The following is an 18,945-nucleotide window of genomic DNA, read 5'->3' as shown; positions in this document are numbered from 1 at the left end:
ACTCCAGTAAGATTTAAATTACTTGCTAACATTTTTCAAAGTATTTACTATGCAACACATAGATTCTGTCAGCCATAGGTCGTTCTTTCCCCCAACTTTCTGCCTGCCTCATTCACTTTTTCTGAACTCGTTTTTGCTGTAATTAGGACTCTGCACACTTTACCACTGCTAACCAGTGCTAACGTGCTTGCTTTCCCTCCCTCCCTCTCTTCCTCTCTAATCATGGCAATACTGGCTTATCCCCTATTGGTATTTGAAAGAGGAGAGAGTTACCCCAATGTTAAACAAAGGGACAGGGTACACACTAGACAAAAACACAAAAGTCCCTATACTTCAAAAATAAAGAGGGCAAACACCTCAACGTGGACCAAATGTCTATTAAGATGTATTACTGCCCTGGAAGAGGCAGAAAGATCATCTTTGAAGGGACTAATGCCTAGTTACAAGTGTATCTTCAAGCTTACAAAACAGGCTAGTTTGAGAAATGTATAGCACCGAAATGTTTCAAATGTGAACACAAAAGTTATAAAGAAAATTAATTTATTTAAAATTATTCATAAACATACACAGTTGATCACATATTCATTCAATGGATGCACTAACATCCTTCCCAATATAGGTTACAATCTAAATCCTTCATATATATAGATAAAAACTTTCTAAAAACAGTTGACGCAGCGTTTCGGTGACACCCTGATATTTTTACCGTCTTCAGGACTACAAAAGTTTTCATCAAATCTTATTATTAGATAAATTATGTTTCAATTACATAATCTGTGGGGGATGAACCTCCTGCCACACCAAAGGGTAAAATGTTAAACCTTTCAACTCTAATGATAAATATCATCTTTTGTCCGGAAGAGCCACCGTACTATTTAGGATGCAATGGTTGGGGATTAAAAATCAACACAGAGCTCTGGCTGGCTATTCCTCCATTCTAGTCAACAGAAGTGCTGTCCCATGCAAATTTACATATATTTTGGGAACTCGCATCAGCGTTTTAATATTGACGATGCTGTATTTTGAGCTTGATAGTAAGCTGTTGTTGGATGATTCAAATCAGTTTGGGGACTTGCGGCCTCCCTGCTCTCATGGACTTCAGACTTTGAGTCGTCAACTGTTTTTAGAAAGTTTTTATATATGTATATGAAAGATTTAGATTGTAACCAATATTGGGAGGAATGTTAGTGCATCCATTGAATGAATATGTGATCAACGGTGTATGTTTATAAATGATTTTTAATCAATTTCTTTTTTATAACTTTTGTGTTCACTTACAAAAAATTTTGGTGCTATACATTTCTCAAATTAGCCTGTTTTGTAAGCTTGAAGATACACTTGTAACTAGGCATTAGTCCCTTCGAAGATGATATTTTTGCCTCTTCCAGAGCAGCAATACATCTTAATAGAGACTTGGTCCAGGTTGAGGTGTTTGCCCTCTTTATTTTTGAAGTATAGGGACTTCTGTGTTTCTGTCTTATCCCCAATTGGCACATTTCATTTACTTATAAGTCTCCAGTAAAGTGGCCCTACCTGTGCCCAGTGCCTGTAACATATCTGCTACTTGTTGGTCTGCAGCACTGATTGTTCTACCCACTTAAGTAGCCCTTTAACTATGCATCAGGCCTGCTATTGCAAAGCCTGTGATTGCAATTTAAACTGTCATTTCGACCTGACAACCTTTTGCTAGGCCCAAACCTTCCTTTTTAATACATATGCCACCCCTAGGGTAGGCCCTGGATAGCTCATGGGGCAGAGTGCAATATATCTACAAATTAGGACATGTACGTTTACGTTTTACGTGTCCCTGTAGACAAAACTCATGCATTTGTTTTTAACTACTGCAAGGCACATCTCTTCCATATGAAGTCATTGGAGTTGCCTAATTATATTTTATAAGATTAATTTCCAAATATGAAGAGACAACTGGTTCATGTTTTAAAATCCTAACTTATGAAGAAGATGAATTTTAAATTGCAATTCTGAAAATATCACTTTAGAAAATATTAAAGGAGCACAGAAGAACAAGGATTTAAATCTTGCATTCTATTAACCTAGAATTAAGTTCTATGTGACATACTATGCGATTTAATACTATTGTGCTCCCATGGATATTTAGATATTCTGTTTAAAAAAAAGTTGAGGGCATTGAGTCATTCACTATAACCTGTGAATAAGGACACAGAATTACTTACACCTGAATAGGCTGTGCCCTGTCTCTATACAAAGGGCCTAACGACCCTGCATTGTCTTGTGGGTTTCATCATCATAAGATAGAGCAAATAAAAACGTTTCTCCCACAGTATTTTTATATGTGATTAGTGAAAGTGTATCATTGGGGAACTGGCACATGTTTTTGAAAAGTTGATGCCCTCTGTTGTATACATTCATTCTTTCCAATCGTAGAACACCTGTTGGTGAGATGACACGCAACTCAGAGACCGTTAGTTATTTTTTCTCCACCTTACATCTACTTTTCGATTTGTTTATAAAGCATGGGCTAGCAGCACCTCAAAACGTTATCTGTTAGGCTGGACGAAGTGGCTATGTTGGTGTCTTCAACGGGACTTCGATCCCGTGGTCGCAGGAGTCGTTCCCATTCTGTATTTTTTGGCAGAATTAGTGACAGATGGCTTGGCGTACCGAACCATTAACGCTATGCGTTCCGCTATTTCAGCGGGCCACGGCCCGATTGATGGTACCCTAGTGTGAGAGCATCCCTTTGTTTGCCGACTCTTGAGGGGTATTCGTCTTTCCTTACTCCCTGAGCCGCGTTACTCAGTCTTGTGGGATGTTAATGTGGTCCTCAATCTGTTTCTGTCTTGGCAGCCTAACAAATATCTTTCCTTGAAGGAAATCTCACCTTAATTGGCCATGTTGCTATGTTTGGTTTCTTGTCGGAGAGTTTTGGATGTGCGGGCGCTAGACATTTCTGCACAGGCTTTTTCCCCGGACGGGGTGACATTTACAATTGGCCGGCATAAGAAATCTGCTTCTAGAACGATTTTGCATCCGTTTTTTTCCGATGTGCCCAAACTATGTGTTGTGCAGTGCCTCAAGGCCTACGAGAACTTAACCTCAGAGTTACGTCCCCGGGCGAAAGACAACTCCTTATTGCATTAAGGAAACCGCACAAAGCAGTCTCTTCCCCCACCATTGCTAGGTGGGTGCGCTGGGTCATGCAAGAAGCCGGTATAGACACAAAACAGTTTGGTGCACATTCAGCCAGGGGTGTGATGGCTTCAAAAGCGTTTTCTTTAGGAGCTCGCTTGGAGGATTTGATACGAGCAGCGGATTGGTCCTCGGATTACACCTTAAAACGATTTTATTACAAACTGGTTGTGAATATAGCACATTTGGTAGTAAGTAAGCTTTAAACTAGCATAATCGGAGCCTCCGGTCCCGACATAGAATCGAAATTTGCCTAGCTTAGTAACGGTATGTTTCAGTTCTATCAAGGACACGGAGGCGCGGATTATCCCTTCCACGGCATGGTTGTGCGAACCCGACCGTATAGCGGTAAGTAATCTTTTTTTCCTATGTCTGCATAATTTGCTTATGGCTGCTTGCCTTTTTCATGGATATTCTGTTGTGGATTATATTTCAGCCTTTCTCAGAATCTTTACATGGTATCTTTTATTTTAGGACATGATGACTCAGAGGTGTACGCGCAAAGAAAGAGGAGGGACAACTATGTTGAAGGGTCTTTCTAGGATGTGTGGACACTGAGGAAGGACTAAGGACTGGTGTTGTCATATGGACTAATGGGTGTTGTAGTATGACTTCAGACTTCGTTTGAAATGTATTTTGATTTTCATTCAGATTGTTTTCCAAAGCTGCTGTGAAAAGATGTTACAAATAAAGCGCAGAAAGAATAGCATAATCCTCGCCTCCGTGTCCTTAATAGAATTGAAACTTACCATTATTAAGCTAGGCAAATTCCGATTACACATTCAATTGAAGAACTTGAGCCAGTATTCCATTAATGCTATGTCCTAAATGATAGTTTGAAAAAGAGATATTTTACTATTAGCCTCATACAAACTATATTTTTGCTACAGAATGGCATGCTCAATTAAATACTTGTGTGGGATACTCCACTCTTTTTTTTTTAAATAATATATTTTATTCAGTTTGGTTCGTAACAAAATATTCAAATAAAGCAATATCTAAATAATTCATCCCAAATCATCTCCAGAACTTGGCTGTTTCCTCCCTGCTATGAAGAATAGATTTGTTTCCATATGTCCCGATCTCATAATCTACACCCTGTACTAGAAACTATAGGAACAAATTTAGTGATGCTTTAGAGAACACCTTTTGGCTACATATCAGGGCTTCTTTGAACCCATGCAGCCATCTAATCCCTTTTCCGCCCCTACATGAACGGTGGATCTTCCGCCTTCCACACCTTGGCAATGTTTCTCTTGGCCACCACCAGCCCTAACCACAGCATGACCAGTGTGTACCTGTTACCGTCATATCTATTGTAAGGTGTAAAAGGGAAAACTTTAGGTTGTTTGGGAGTCTCCAGCCCAGAGTCCATTCTAGGCATGCTGGATTCTCTACTCTTAATGATTTATACCCATTTGCCAAGGTTTGCGAGACAGAAACTTTAATTTGATACATGTTGGCAAAGATGTGACATTTCTAGCTGGCTCTCATCATAAACAGGTCCACTGGTGGGGTCTCCGGTCTCTTGAATATATCCTAAAGCTTCTGGAAGTCAACGTCCCTGCTATTAAAATGAGTCCCTGAGTCTGTTTTAATGTGCCAGGAGGATGGTTGGCTTGGCCTACCATGCACTATGGCCAAGGGGAATATAGTTTCTGATGGCCAGCACCAAAATAGCTGCTCTTTGTCCAGAGTGAACTCTATTTTGTGTTCCTTTCTTTCCTGATGTAATACATTAGTGCCATTTTGTCTTTTTATCTTGAAATTGCCATTGTTAACTTTCACACTATGCAAAACATTAGTCCTGATCATTAAGAGTGTTAATTATGGGCCAAACTAGGATAACTGTAACTTTCATCAGCAAGGCCCTCCTAAAACAATAATTCTATGTCATGACCGGAGGCGAGGATTATGCTCATTCTTTCTTCGCCTTTATTAACAAATTTTAAACAGCAGCTCATCATCATTATGCAACAAAAAACTACATTTCCCACAACATTAGGGAAAGAAAACAGTCTCTGCTGAAGTCCTTTCACAATGTCCTTGACTGTCAGCCCATAAATCATCCTGTCACTTCCTGCACTTCCTCTTTCTTCGCTGCTCAGCAGCTAGAGTTAAGTGCTTTTTCATTACGCTTATTATTATTGTGTTGGCCTCTTACTGGCTTTTGGTGGGGATCGTTTGATTGTTGTTTCCTCCCACAGATTCCCTTTATGGCGCGGGAAAGCTCGTGCGCTCCTTATGCGGCTTATTTTCCCTTTGTACGGGGACCGCTATGTGGTCCTGCGCCCACTAGAGGGCGCTGTGGGGGTGACGCGACTCGGGGTCCTCGGAGTGCATTTCTGTCAAAAATGGACGAAACACGCTCCGGTCAACCGCTGATGTCCGCGCCCGTGCTGCCTAGTAATCGCCCAGGTTTCCTAGGTCAGTACTCTGCCCCAAACTTTGTGGAACGCCCGCTTGGCGGGTAGGTAGTTGGTGCGGAGCACCTTTCGAGCTCAGGCTCCTCACGCTCGATTTCTAGCGGGTCAGTACCTGTGTGCGGGGGCCTCATGCCAGTCTCCACACGGACACCATTCACAGACAGCTGTTTCCCAGTAGATTGTTTTGGGAGTTGTGGTGTACTGGGGCTGAATGCCCATTAAAAGCTGTGCCTCTGGCCTTGCGATATTCTGAGGTCCCCCCAGTTCTTAATTCCCCATGCTACGCGTGAGAGTGCTCCCTGGTTTTTGCCCAGTGCCCGGTCCCACGCAGTTTGAGATTGTTACTAATTATTCTGGGCATCGCAGTGAGGATGGAGCACGAATATTATGAGGAGGAGGACTCCTTGGCTTATTTACAATGGGACGACAACTTCCATAATAAAGTATATAACTCCATTTACAAGGCGGTCACAGAGCTCATGACCTCGATGGAGCAACGGCTGGCCGATAAAATTGAGCAATTGGGCGTGAAGGTGGGGCAGCCCCTCCCTGCTGCCCCGGTACTATCTGGTGAATCAGAGCAGGCCCAGACAGACAGACAGGGACCCCCTCCCCCTAAGAAAAAGTGCGACAGGGGGGTTGACACTGACGCTTTTGAGCGCCTTAAGCAGGCTTTTTTGGAACACACGGCTTTATTAGTTCGGGTGAGGACCCTCAATCGCCTTCCCCTGAGACACAGCAAGGGGACACTCCGGATGCTTCTGATCATGAGGCAGGCTCTTCGAGATCTTGGCAGCCATTGGGGTCTACTGACCCTCCGAAGGCAGGCATCTCAGACATGTTGGACCCAGATAATATAGTTCATCCTAGGTCGGCGGAATGGGTCTCCGCGGAGAAGGCGGCTTTGTATGTGGCATCTCGCCTCAGGAAGCCCTTGGAGAATGAGGCTAGGAGTAGATTGCTAGCTGAATGACCCCGGCCTACCCTGGATGGTAAAGTGTAACTCACCACCGAAATTGAAGGTAAACTGGCTACTTTTCTGGCCAAGTTTATTAATGACCCCAAGAAAGGGATAGACCGTTCGTGGAACGCATGCCAAGACAAATAGAGGCGTAGATCACTTTCGATTAGGTGGACCCCAAACTTGGTGACCTGGCATGTTCAGAGGCGGGGGCATCAGCGCAAGGGGGGCTGTTTGGCGAACCATTTATTAAGGAACTGGGAAAGTTCATTGCCATGTTCACGTACTTGGATAAGACAGAGGTAAATATTAAAAGGGTCTTCAGCCCTATGGTTTTCCGAGGGGCTGGTCGGGGCAGGAGCCGCCCGCCTGGCCGGGGCCAAAATCAACAGCCTCAGGGCAGGGGGCAAGGCTCCGGGCACGGACAATACCAGACGGACCAACGGTTCAACAACTTTTACCCGACCAGGGGGCAACGCTTCCACGGCCGCGGCTACAGAGGCACCGACTGAATTGCCAACGGTAAGTGTTTTGCCCGCTGCGCAAGTGCACAAAGGGGTGGTGTGTCGGACAGAGGTTCACCCCACGGGGTTCCTCAGCAATATCTTTTTGGTGGACAAAGCTGACGGAGGTCGGAGGCCGGTCATCAACATTCGGAAATTCAAAGAGAGGCAGGTGTACAGGCACTTCAAGATGGAGGGCATTCACCTGCTCAGGGATGTTCCCCTGCCACTCGATTGGATGGTGAGGCTGGATCTAAAGGATGCGTATCTGGTGGTATCGATCTTTCCACCGCACAGGCGGTTTCTCCAGTTTCTTTGGCGGGGACAGGCTTACGAGTTCCGATGTCTTCCATTCTGACTTTCCTCAGCCCTGTGGTGTTTTACCAAGGTCCTCAAGCCGGCGGTGGAATACTTGAGAGCGCATGGGGTCCGCTTGATCGTCTACTTGGACGATATGCTTCTCCTGAGTCAGTGCCCCTTGCAGTTGCGGAGCCATCTACAGATGGCAGTGTCCCTCCTTCAGTCTTTAGGGTTCGTAATCAACGACCAAAAATCCCTCCTGGTTCCGACTCAGAAAGCTTCCTTTCTAGGTTTTGTGATAGATTCCGTCTCTGCCACGCTCAGTCTGCTCTCCAGGAAGGTGGCAAAGATCCGCCACAAGATCCGGCAGACATTAGCCAAACAGGGGACTTCTCTGTGGCAGATTGCTCGCCTGGTGGGTCTTTTCTCGGTTTCCATTCAGGCAATCTTTCCGGGCCCATTGCATTATCGGGCTCTTCAGCGTTCAAAAGCGCACCATCTCTGGAAAGGCCTCACGTACTCGCAGGTGGTCCCGCTGACGGAGGAGGTTCGCGAGGAATTGCAGTGGTGGCTATACCACATGGAGGCCTGGAGCAATCTTCGGTTCCGCCCCCGATTTGGTGATAGAGTCGGATGCCAGCCGAGTAGGCTGGGGAGCACGGTGTGGGGAGTTCTTCACCGGCGGAAGTTGGTCTCCTCAAGTGCAAATGCTTCACATCAATTGTCTGGAGCTTCTGGCGGGTACCTTTGCAGTCCAGTGCTGGACCAAGGACCGGGTGCAAGCGTCGGACTACTAAAAATGGACAATGTGTCGGTGGTCAGGTACATCAACAACATGGGAGGCACTCGGTCCAAGGCATTGGCGAACATGCCAAAACAGTTTTGGGAGTTCTGCCTCTCTCATCAGATATTGGTCACGGCGGAATATCTTCTGGGAAGTGAGAATTTGGTGGCAGATTGGCACTCCCGTTATCTCCGAGACTCCAGGGTTTGGAAGCTGGATCCGGAGATTTTCCGTTACCTGCAGGAACGATGGGGCCCTTTCTCCACCAACCTCTTTGCGTGTCACCTCGACCAACAACTTCCCCGATTCTTTAGTTGGAGACCGGATCCTCTGGCAGCAGCATCTGATGCATTCAGCCAGGACTGGAGTCAGGAGAGCAGATACGTGTTTCCCCCCTTCTCCATGATCACCCGGGTGGCGGCCCAGGTTCGCAGGCAGGGAGTATCCATGATTCTGATAAAGCCGTTTTGGAGGTCGCAAGTTTGGTTTCCTGTTCTACTGGGACTTTCTTGGGATTCTCCAATCCAACTCTCCATCTCCTGTTGAGTCCGGAGGGGAGTCCTCACCTGTTGGTGGAGGAGTCACTCCAGCTTATGGCTTGGCGGATTACAGGCAACGCTGGAGACTGCCGGGCCTTTCGGGCCACGCTGAGCTCCTGTTGTCCAGGGCTTGGGCAGACAGCACGTCCAAACGATACAAATCGGCCTGGACCCAATGGGTATGTTGGTGTGTGTGACGGGAAGTGGATCCCTTGGTCGCAGATTTAACCCATGTTCTGAATTACCTAGCAGAGTTGGCTCAGGAGGGTTTGGCATATAGGTCAGTGAATACGGTCCGTTCGGCGATTTCAGCTGGCCATGCTCCTATGGATGGAATGCCCTTAGGGGAGCACCCTTTTGTGTGCAAACTTCGCAGGGGTATTGGATTATCTTTACCCCCAGAACCCCACTAATCTGTCCTTTGGGACGTGAACCAGGTTTTGAATTTATTGTTGTCCTGGCAGCCGAAACGGTTTCTTTCCAGGAAGGAATGGTCTGCTAAATTGTCGATGCTGTTATGTTTGGTGTCCTGCAGGAGAGTATCAGACGTCCATGCTTTGGACATTACAGCCAGGGTTTTTTCCCCCCCCGAGGGATTTACCCTCGCAGTGAGTAGACGCACCAAGTCCGATACTCGGCCGATTTCTTATCCTGCTTTTGTAGAGGCGCCTAAGCTCTGTGTGGTGCGATGCTTAAAAGCTTATGAAGAAGCAACGGAGGAAGTTCGCCTTCCGGGCGAGCGACAACTCCTGATAGCCCTCAAGAAGCCGTTCAAAGCAGTTTCCTCTCCCACTATAGCCTTTTGGGTGCAGTGGATCATGCAAGAGGCGGGTATTAATACGAGAGCTTTTGGTGTGCATTCAGCGCGAGGTGGGATGGCCTCAAAGGCGTTTAGTCTCGGTGTGCATTTGGAGGACCTTATGAAGGCAGCGGATTGGTCGTCTGACTCTACCTTTAAGAGGCTCTATTTTAAGCTGCTGCTGAATGTGGCACAAGTGGTCTGGACAAGCTTTAAAGGTGCATAATCCTCGTCTCCGGTCCTGACATAGAATAGAAATTTGCCTAGCCTACAAGAAGGTAAGTTTCAATTCTGGACGTGGACGTGGCTAACCACCGAAGATGGCGGCTGTGGCTCGATAGAGCTCCGGACCCTCCCGGGGGGGAATCATCCTCTATTCGCCGTACATCCGGCAGAGACTTGCAGGGAGAGGCAGATAAGGTAGAGATGGAGCCCCCCCCCCCCACAGTAGCTGAGTAATTCTACTGGCGCTAAGAACTGCCCTGGGCGGCCACGGCGGATCCATATACAGCCGGGACCCGCCATTGTGGTCGTGCGACGCCCTGTCTGAACCCTGCATGTCCCTGTAGGGGGGCGAGTGCACCGGTGATTGCGCCAGTGAGCAGTGTCTGCAAGGCCTGAGGACAGGACCACAACTGGACTAAGAGATGAAGATAGGATGAGAAGGCCCTTGCAAGAAAGCGGAGGTGAGAGGTTATGATTTATAGCTCCCACACTGCGCCCTGCAATTTGTCTTAAAACCTGACGCACCGGGTGAGGCAGGTAGAGACCATCCCTCTGGGTGTTTTCGCAACTTGGGGTCGGCGTGGCCCACTGGTGCTGAACCCATTAGATCTGCCTGTACTTACACAAAGGGACACAAGCTCAACTAACCCTTGCCCCCCCCCCCCGTCGAGGCCTCCCCAGGACGCACTGAGAAGCAATTGGGCTGTGCTATACCACCGCTGTTCGCACTACTGGCATCTCTCTGGGCTGACCACAGAGACGCCAAATCGTAGAGGCCGGGGGCAACACTGCATCATGGATAGGATCTGGGCGAAGACGCTGGAAGGACAACAAGGGCCTGACCCTTCTCCTACCATGACGGACCACACTAGTCGGCCCTCCTCGCCTGGGGCAACTTTGACTGGACACGCAGAAGGGACGCCGGACAAACTGGACCTCATTCTTAAGGATATTCTAGACTCTAGAACGGCGATGGAACTACAGATGAGTACGCTCACCACGGGGTTAACTTTGCTAAAGGCGGACCATAACAAATTAGCGGACACGTTAAGGACCACCGCCAATCAATAACAGACCTCACCCCCAGAGTGGTAGAGCACTCCTCCACCTTGCAACACCTCCAACAACAGATGACCACGCTCATGGACCGGGTGGAGGATGCAAAGGGCAGAAATAGACGCAACAACATCTGCGTAATCGGTCTGCCGGAATGCTGTGAAGGGAATAGGGCAGGGGACTTCATGGAGAAATGGTTCAGAGACCACGTGACATATGAGGGGCTATCTCCGTACTTCTGAGCGGAACGGGCGCATAGAATCCCGACAGGACAACCCAAACCTGGAGCGCCGCCACGCCCTCTGATTGTGAGAATCCTTAACTATAGGGACCATGACGCCTTGTACAGAAAGCTAGAGAAAAAGTGATAATCCAGTATGAAAACCATCGCATATTCTTATATCCTGACTACACAGTGTTGGTACAGAGACAGAGATCGTCATACCAAGAGGTGAAGAAAAAACTACAGAATGCACAACTCAAATATGACCTCCTGTATCCGGCCCGGCTGAAGGTTATACATGATAAGAAGACTCACTTTTTTGAAAGTCCAGCTGATGTTGGGGAATGGATGGAGATGATGTGCATTGATTCTAGCCAAACTAGCCACCCGGATGTCTCCACGCAAGATTCGGACAAACTCCCGAAGCGGACCCCTCGTCGGTTCCAGAACCCTAACCAGAGCAAGGGAGGAGCTGGTCCATCCCGAGAACAGCAACGACGAGACCAGGAGGGAGCGCTTGCTGCGGGCCGGTGCCTTCCGCGAAGACTTGAATAAAATTACTACTGATTCAGAGGACAGTACTCTACATTCGGATTCAGAACACAGTGCAATCCTTTTCCCCACCATCACACCCAGGGCAGCCGACGACATGATCGACAATTGAACACAGGGATCAGGTCGCGGACACTTGAGACTGCTGTGTCGGTGTTTGCCCTTGTAGTTGGCATATACTCAGCGACGGAGTGACTATTGTATCCTTTCACTTGTACAGATTACTGTGTACACTGATAATTTCCTTTGTGCAGTATGGGGATGCGCAGGGCACTAGCTATATGTCTTATTGCTATACTCGTACACCCCGATATGTCTGAGATGTATGCTACTTGTTGAGGGACTCCACAATACTCATTCTTATGCGTGATTGTGTTAATAATGTCACCCACACCTTCTCTCCACAATTCCCCCCCGGGGGTAGGGTACCGTTGAGCCATCGGGTTGCAGACCCTCCTAGGACCATGCTCAGATATGAGGTTGGCTACCTCCCTCTTAGCGTATGCACCGTTATTTGTTCTGTACTACTTGTACACCAATGTTGGGCCCAGCGCAGTTTAAGCGCTGCGCCGAGTTTTGTTAAAGGTTTGGGGAAAAGGGGCTCCAGGTCAGATCGGCTCTGTTGCTACACAACGATGAGAGCTCCACATTAGATACGGGAACATGACAGGGAACACTAACACAACAGGGTCATACAACCTACTCACATGGAACGTGTGGAGACTGGGAGCTATCCAGAAACGGCATCGCATTCATGCATTTCTTCTTAGACGGTGGTATTCCTCCAGGAATCCCACCTAACCGAATCCGAAACGCAAAAGATGCAGAAAAAATGGAGGGGGCATATCTACTCAACTAATTACTCTGCTTTTGCTAGGGGGGCGACTATCTGGGTAGGTCATGGGGTCCCATTTGTTGAACTGGAGCGCCGGGTAGATGACCAGGGATGATACATACTAGTGAAGGGCACCCTTGATGGCTCCCTGGAGGTCCTCGGGAGCATATATGCCCCTAAGTTTGACCAAGGTTGCTTCCTGAGTAAGCTGTGTACAGTATTGGCGGACTAAGACGGGATACCCTGGGTGCTGGGAGGGGATTGAAATCCAGTCCTGGACACTGGACTAGACAGATCACACCCACCCCTACATGGTACTACCGCTGGCAAGCTGGCGGACCAATTCGCTACATGGGTAAGGGGGTAGACATTCTCCGACTTGTGGCGCTGTCTTTATCCAACCCACAAGGAACATTCCTTTTACTATACGGTACACAGTCTTCATACCAGAATTGACAGGCTCCTCTGCTCGAGCTCCATCATCGCAAAAGACCACGATTCTATGTATCTGGCCAAGACCTTTTCGATCATAGATCTCTAGAACTCACACTTCGCTGGGGCATGGTGCCTACACCAGTGCCCACCTGGAAATTACACCCACACCTGCTGGAGGACCCCCCCTTTCGCACGACCCTTTCCAATACTATTACCAACTACTTGACCAAAAACTGGAACACGGCGGCCACCAATTTGATTGAATGGGACGCTCTAAAGTTGGTGGTGCGCGGGGCGGCGATCGAACAGGTAGTGGGGGCCAGACAAGAAACGCACCAAAGATTACAGGACATTGAGCGTAGGTTACAGGTACTGGAGAGGGAGGCCCTACTAAACCCTGACAAACGGGTGACATTGCAATCCACCCACATAGATCATGCGGAGGCGTTGGAGACACTGCGGACAACAGACTACAGGGCGTTTCTACAACGAAAACACACAGAGGTGGACAGATCCGGTACACTGCTTGCCCGTATAGTCAGAGATAGAACAGACCCGCCGATCATTACTAGCATCCGCACCTGGGCAGGACATATAATTCACACACAAGAAGAAATAAATGTGGTCTTCCACGACCACCTTGAAGCACTCTATGCACCCCCTGCTTCAGTGGACAGCTCCTCGGTTACTGAATTTTTGCAAGATTTCCCCTTTCCGGTGTTGGCGGAGGCTATCCAGAAAGATATTGAGGGTCCAATTACTCAACAAGAAATACGCGCTGCGATTAAGGGCCTAAATCGCAACAAGACACCTGGGTTGGACAGACTCCCTGTAGAATTTTACCTCACCTACTCAGAGTCTTTAGTACCTGCATTGGAGACTGTCTTTAAGGCGGCTTTTGAGACCGGCCGTCTGCCTGATTCCACCATGCAAGCACTGGTCACGTCCATACCCAAGCCAGGGCGGGACGGTTTAGAGAGGTCCAATTATAGACCCCTCTCTATGCTATCCACTGAATATAAAATACTGAGTAAGGCCCTTGCCAACCGCATACAACCACACCTTACTACACTTATTCACAGTGATCAATGCAGCTTCCTTCCGAACCGCAGTACCTCTCTGAAAACTCGGCGTTTACACTCTGTAATGGCGCACACCCCACATGTTTACCAACACGCAGGATGTGTGGCACTGGACAGGCATTTGATTCCCTATCTTGGGACTTCATGTTTGTGACATTGCAACGGTTTGGTTTCCCAGACACATACCTCAAATGGGTTTACCTATTATATATGTCCCCTACGGCCAGGGCTCGTACGGGCCGCTACATCTCAGACCAATATAATATTCACAGAGGCACAAGACAGGGGTGTCCTCTGTCCCCCCTGCTGTTTGTACTTGCATTAGAACCCCTGGCTCTGGCCCTTCGGGATTCGGCTGACCGGCTGGGCATCTATATTGACGGAGTACATCACCTAATATCTATCTATGCCCATGATATATTCCTATACTTACGAGACCTGACTGCCGACAATGCCATTCTCCCTGACATATTTGCCACCTTTGAACGCTTATCAGGCCTGGCCATAAACCCTGAGAATTCGACAAGTTATTTCTTCCGAGAGGCACCAATCCTGACCCATCTGCAGTTCGGCACTTACACCCTGCCGGTGACCCACCCCACTTTCAAATACATAGGCATTCACGTCTACAGAACACAGGCACAGGAGGATCAAATAGAGGGCAATATTCTACAGGCAATAGCAGGGCTCTGTGCTAGTGTTTGATTCTGGTCTTCCCTGCCCTTATCAGTGATGGGACAGATCGCCATCTTAAAAATGGTGATGCTCCCTCGCCTATTATACTACTTTGTCAACCTGCCCGTGGTCCTCCCACAGTCCATTTTTAATACATAGAACGCCATATTGATGAACCAATAAGTCTTCGGAAGCTCCAACTGGAGACGCCAAACGGAGGCCTAGGGGGTCCCTGACTTCCGAGGTTATTATTACGCTAGCCAGCTCCAGTGGCTTTCATACTGGACTGCCTGAAGGAATTTCCAGGAAATTGGGTTCACGCCACAGAGGCTGGGCCGAGGCGAGCTGCATTCTTTGCTGCTACAGAGGGCCCGGATCCCCTCAGATTGTCCCCCCCTGTTGAGGGCTGCCCTGCTCTGTTGGAGGAAGGCTCTATCCTACACATCTGCGACGACCCCATACGCCGTGAACATTCCTTTACTAGGCATCCCTACACCACAGGGGAGACTTACACGGGCCAGAATACAGGACTGGATGGACAGTGGGGTGGAGGAGGTGGGGGCGTTCTTTGGGGATGGCACTATGTTGGATCACGACTCATTTTTGCAGACCACAGGGGCACCACCGTGCCTGTATCTTTTACACGCCACTGTGACGCATTATATCAGGACCACATGGGCCCCACAGAGGAATGAACCCACACAACATAACTTGGTACACCTCCTCTACTATACGGGACCCGGAGGGCATTTAGTAGGCTGGCTATATAGTGGGGTCCGGGCACATGCAGCGATTTCACTTAAATCCCTCAGGGCACACTGGGCGGTGGACTCTGGGGTTGAGATCACGGATAAAGCATGGAAATGTTTACTGGAACACCCTAAAAAAGTATCGCGTAATGCAAGACTTAAATTTATTCAGATGATGATCCTCCATAGGTCATATCTTACCCCGGAAAAATTCACCGAATGTTTCGGGACTCCCCTCATTGCTGCCCCCGTTGCAAAAGGAGACGAGGCGAACTTTATCCACATGCTGTGGTCTTGTCCTCGCCTGCAGGGCTACTGGGGAGGAGTCCGCCACTCTTTAACCCCATCGACGGTCATGACGAGCGCAGCTCGTCATGAGGTACACCTCTCGTATGCTCATGACGAGCTGAGCTAGTCATAAACGCATAGGTTTCCGTTTAGCGTTAGCGCACAGCGGAAATATGCGCCGCATCGATGCGGTTAACTGTAGTGACACAGATCCCGGTTCCGGATGAAGCCCTAAACTGCCTTGTAGGCCTTCGTAGACGCTCAAAGGTATAAAAAGTGCGGGTAAAGTTTCTAGACCTGGCTCTCATCTTGGCGCTCAGAGTTCTTACGATGAGGTGGAAGTCCCCTAGATGTCCTGCGGTTCCTGTTTGGCAGACTGACATGCTCCAGTGGGGAAGGGCGGAGGGTGCTGCTCTTCGGACGGAGGAGAGAGGGCTGAGGAAGCAACCTATTGCACTGGATTGGGAGGCCATGCTGATTGAATTGGAAGCACTTGATTTGTGGAGAAGTGTGGCTCACTGGTTAGAGGCGGCAGACCCTGAAGCAGAGGTCTGACCCGGGACCAGGGTTCAATTCCCAACGCGGCAGAGTCTTGAGCCCAAATATCCACGGTCTCGATAATTCTCGTTTCGGTGCCTACTCGAGTCACAAGTTCACACTCTGCAGCTCTGGGCATTAGCTTGCTTAATCTCCACTACGGCCCCCCGCGGCGGGATGCCTGGCTTTCACCTTGGGGATGCCCAGTACGGGTATCTCACAGGGAAAAACCAGGACGGGTTCCCAAGGCAAGCGCCGAGATGCCTACGGGTAATTGAGCGCTATATAAGAACGCATAATAATAATAATAATAATAATAATTTGTCCCCCTCACAAGCTACCGCGACCCAGTAACATACATGGGTGTTCAGTGACTTTCCGGTATTGGGTTCTTTAGACCCGAGGCATTGAGACATTGTGATCTCTCCCTGGAAACCGCATCCTTTAAAAGGATGACTATATATAGATATCCTTCACCTGCCGTGGAGGTTGCAGTACGGCTGACCAGGAGAGGAGTAGGGAGTGTCGTGGGGGGGGGTTGTATAAGCTCTCACTAGTTGAATATAAACATGCACAACTTTGAATTGACGCTACGTATGTCACACGCCCATAGTTAGATTGGTAGCATTGCTGTTACACACTGTGATTTTGATTTCATCTACGCCACACAAAGTAATGAGAACAGAACTGTTATGTACTATGGCTAATGGGATTATTGTGTGAAAAAAGAAAAAAAAGGACTGTATCCAACGAATTACTCTTCTATGCACTTGTTGCCTTTGCGGTCATCAATAAAGTGTGTTTTAAAAAAAAAAAAAAGGACGCGGAGGCGAGGATTAGCCCGCCCAGCAAGCGCGTTGGTTGCTGTCCCACGCCGTTTAGATGTAAGTAATCATTTTTCAATTTCAAGTTTCTTGGCATATGCCGGTGGTTCGTAGATGCAAAGTTGGTCTTACTATGATATTTGCAGTACTGTTTTACATGATTAAGTTGTACTTTGGTTGACTTGGCTTTCTGGGTTGTTAATACCGTGGATAATTGGTGTGGTTTCTTTCAGGGAATGAAAACGTGAAACAGAATGCTTAACCATGGGAGAGATCCTACAGCGAAGAAAGGAAGTGCAGGAAGTGACAGGATGATTTATGGGCTGACAGTCATGGACATTGTGAAAGGACTTCAGCAGAGACTGTTTTCTTTCCCTAGTGTTGTGGGAAATGTAGTTTTTTGTTGCATAATGATGATGAGCTGCTGTTTAAAATTTGTTAATAAAGGCGAAGAAAGAATGAGCATAATTCTCGTCTCCGCGTCCTTAGTAGAATTGAAACTGACCTTCTCGTAGGCTAGGCAAATTTCTATTCTCTTGAATATCAACCGTAGAGCAAAGAAAAGCAATATACCCTCTAACCGTGTAGGCATATCTAAAAAAAAAAGAAACCATAAGTGGCAAAAGTAATGCACTGATTACATTCATTTGGGTTACAGATAGCCAGTTCCGACTTTACAAAATACGTGTGGCATGAACTGGAGTATCAGGGAGGATAAGGAAAGAAGAAGGCAACCAAGGAAGGGGGACCAACGAAACATGGGATGACAATCTGATCAGAGTGGACAGAGCTCTACCATTAGAACTCTGAAATATCTTGAACAAATCAAAACAGTTAAAGAAAACTGGGCCACTAACGACATGATGCTGATATGTGTATTCACTCCAGCACAATAAAGTCAGGAGCACTCACGAGTTTCCTTACAATTGAGATGAGTAGGCCTGTTTAACTCATGCTATTCCACTGAACTATCTTGATCTGCAGGTTATCAGATGTCTCTGCATCTCAGGTTCACCAAAAAAGATGGTTCTACATAACACTTCTTATGTCACTGTGCAATCCTAGAGCAATGGTGCCTCCTACGACCAGTACAAAAGATCAATATTGCTCCAGTATGTTCCCTCAGACCTGCCAGCTCCTGACGATCAGCACTGCTTCACTGCTGCTTTTATATTTCCACTTCCCTTTTAAAAACTCTACAATATCGAGTTCTCGCTGCTACTCCTTTCTGCTCACTTTATTTGCCTCTCGGGTGTCTCAGGTTCTATAATACTCCATTTCAGGGATGTGTATTACAGAGCTTGCACATAGCTCGACAGAAGCAAACTCAGGTGAGTCAAGAAAGCACCAGGTAATCTTATGTGTGTTCTGTTGAGCTGCCAAGAGGTGCCACCACCCACTATCTCCAGCACACTGCAAAGAAGTCCTGGTGTCCCAGAAATACCACATTTAGGATGTTCCTGGAGCATCTCTGTAATGTCTCAATGCTCTCAGACATGGGTCGGCCATGTCAGACCTTCTCTATTGTGCAACACCAGTTGGGAGAATACCTCTATTTCTCAAATACCTATGTGGGTGCAGCAGTACGGAAAAATATTCCCCAGCATCTGCTGGGTCCTCAAGGGCTAGACTGAGTAACAAGTAGCCCTCCTTTAGACTCTGGCCACCAGGCTGTCTTTGCAGCTCGCATAGCTCTCTATAGTGCTTCCATCATGTTGGCTGCCTCGCTATGTCCCCTCTGTGACATGTTATCCTCATTCAGGAGCTTTGGGTTCAGGGAAGAAGGGATTCAAGAGCCAGAATAATGGACTGAAGTTCCAGGACTCTGATACACATTTACTTCTCTTGGAGAATTTTGACTGGAAGTGCTTTCATGACATTGACATCTCTTAGCCACCAGAAAGGTACTCACACTCAACAATGATGTCACTTAGACCATTTTTTATAATTGTACTCACTCATTCTATTCATTTATTAATTC

At 47.6% G+C, this 18,945-nt stretch overlaps 1 protein-coding gene and 1 long non-coding RNA gene across 18 annotated transcripts in view; one reads left to right on the top strand and one right to left on the bottom strand.

The window, feature by feature from the left end:
• STXBP5 (syntaxin binding protein 5) overlaps positions 1–18,945 on the bottom strand; it is a 1,512,194-nt gene that overhangs the window by 765,101 nt on the left and 728,148 nt on the right. The window lies entirely within an intron of this gene.
• On the top strand, positions 5,353–17,432 carry LOC144763552 (uncharacterized). The gene is made up of 2 exons (XR_013596233.1): positions 5,353–5,598; positions 17,198–17,432. It is a non-coding gene; the product is annotated as an uncharacterized LOC144763552 (long non-coding RNA).

This window comes from Lissotriton helveticus, chromosome 6 (assembly GCF_964261635.1).
Source record: "Lissotriton helveticus chromosome 6, aLisHel1.1, whole genome shotgun sequence".
NCBI lineage: Eukaryota > Metazoa > Chordata > Amphibia > Caudata > Salamandridae > Lissotriton > Lissotriton helveticus.
This window is presented reverse-complemented; position numbering and strand designations above follow the sequence as displayed.